This window comes from Salvia miltiorrhiza, chromosome 6, assembly GCF_028751815.1.
Source record: "Salvia miltiorrhiza cultivar Shanhuang (shh) chromosome 6, IMPLAD_Smil_shh, whole genome shotgun sequence".
Lineage (NCBI taxonomy): Eukaryota > Viridiplantae > Streptophyta > Magnoliopsida > Lamiales > Lamiaceae > Salvia > Salvia miltiorrhiza.
In genome coordinates, this window is record NC_080392.1 from 24,253,764 (window position 1) to 24,256,155 (window position 2,392).

A 2,392-nucleotide genomic window follows, 5' to 3' on the forward strand; every position below is an offset into this window, starting at 1 on the left:
TTGATAATTCTGCAGGAATTATTTGGTGGTTGGCGACGTCCACCAAATTGGCACCGTTGCTGGGGAGCGGTGTTAATTGAATTCTTTTCCCTTTTGATCTATTTTTCTTTTTTATTTTTCTTTTTGGTTTATGAGCAGATCTTGTAAGCCGAAACTCCTATACGATTGTGAGATCGAGAAAACCGCAAAGAAACTGAGAAAGAAGGCTAAGGCAAGAAAACTACTGGATCTGCTGGATTCGCAGTCTGACCTTCCTGTTCGACCAGAACAGTTCGTCGAGGAAAAGTCCAATACTGTCGCTGCTGAATAGGCTCTGTTTGCCCAAACAGACCACGATTCAGAGACAGACGCAGATTGTGAAGAGAAAACCGATTCGATTTCTGTCTCAAGTACTGAGAGCGACATGGCTGACGATCCTAGACTGTGCGATCTCTCCAGCCACGAAGCTGATGACCCCCCAACCCCGATCCGGATGCCGGCAGCTGCTACCGGTATTGAGATTAAGCTTGGACTGCTTAATGTTCTCCCGAAGTACTATGGCAAGAAGGGAGAAGATCCGTACAATTTCTTGAGCGAATTCATCAAAATTTGCAAAGTCCAGAAACGCCCCACTGGAGTTACGGAGGAACACTTCAGACTAGCTGCCTTTCCCTTCACCATGACAACAGAGGCGAACTCTTGGTTCGCGAGTCTTCCACCCTATTCTATCACTTCATGGGTCGAGATGAAAAAGCTATTCCTGGAGCATTTTTTTCCTCCCACCAAGACGAATGCGCTAAAGAAGGAAATCAGTGGAGCGAATCAGGAGTATGATGAGTCATTAAGCGCTTATTGGACCAGGTTCAGGAGATTGGTGGATAGCTGCCCAAACCACAAGTTTTTTGAGGGAGATCTGCTGCAATACTTCTACCAAGGGATGACGGTAGATACTAAAAATCTGGTGAATTCATCAAGTGGAGGAGCATTTTCTCAAAATACCGTGAGCGAAACCAAACGGTTAATTCAACACTTAGTGGAGGCCACGAGAGAGTATGAGGAGCCGCGCATCCAACTGCTCAAGAAAGCTGCTCAAGCTAGTTCGTCGGATTTTGAGAATAAGTTCGAAGAAAGGATGGGGAAGTTAGAGAGATTGCTAAGTACTGTGGTGGAGAAAGTCGCAACTGCTGGACAACCGATAGAAAAGCCATGTGGAGCGTGTGGTAGCTTTGGCCATACGAGCTTGCAATGCACCGGGGGCGACGAAGATCTTCAAGCCCAAGTGAATTCTTCTCACAACTTTTACAGTTGTTCTGATCCACTGCCCCATTTGCCCAAACAGGACCCCTACTCGATCAACTACAATGCGCCGTGGAGAGATCATCCTAATTTTCGTTGGAGAGACCAAAGCAATCAAGTGCAGCAGCAGCAGAGCTATAGACCGCCTCATCAAAGAGGATTCCAACAAACACCACCACCTCCACAAGAAAATCAAGGAAAAGCTCTTGAAGAGATGATGAGAGAGTTGATTGGCTCACAACAATTGTTGCAAAATAATTTGCAAACAACCAATGAAGCGGTGCTAAAACTCCAACAGTCTCAATCAGAGCAAAGGGTTCAGATCGAAGGGTTGGCTCGTCAAGTGTCTCAGCTTGCAACGTCCGTGAATCAACTCAAGGGCCATCAAGGCAAGTTACCATCTCAAGTTCAATTGAATCCGAGGGAGAACGTTAGTATGATCACTTTGAGGAGTAGCAAGGAGTTGAGTGAGCCCACAATCCAGAATACAAGGAGTGGCTTGAGCAAGGACTCTGGAGCCGAATCACAACTGCAACAATCCGGAAATTCTGGAGAGAAAATCGATTCTGCTGCCCAGAATACAGATACGTCCGGTTTGGCCAAACAGAACGGTGACTCCACAGCTGTGCAGAAAGGAAAAGAGGCAGAACACGAGTTGGTTGAGGGTGAGCAGACCAAGGTTCATAACCCTTCGAGCCTACATGATCCCAAGATCGAGATACCTGTTCCATTTCCTAGAAGGTTAGCAAGGAAGAAGCCTGAGGAAGAGATCAATGATTTCATGAAGATATTCGAGAAGTTGGAGATTAATCTTCCATTCCTCCAAGCACTCAAACTCCCTCATCTGAGCAAGTTTTTGAAGGACTTCATCGCTGGAAAGTCTAAGAAATCTGGAAAAATTGTGATGGGCGAGAACGTGTCAGCAGTGATACAAAAAGAGTTGCCGCCCAAATGCAAGGATCCAGGTATGTTTTCTCTGCCATGTTTCATAGGTGACATCAAGATTGAGCATGCCATGTGTTATCTAGGAGCTTCTATTAATGTCATGCCTTTAGCTGTTTATAATAGTTTAAATGGTGTGAAGTTGGTAGATACTAAAGTTGTGATTCAGTTAGCC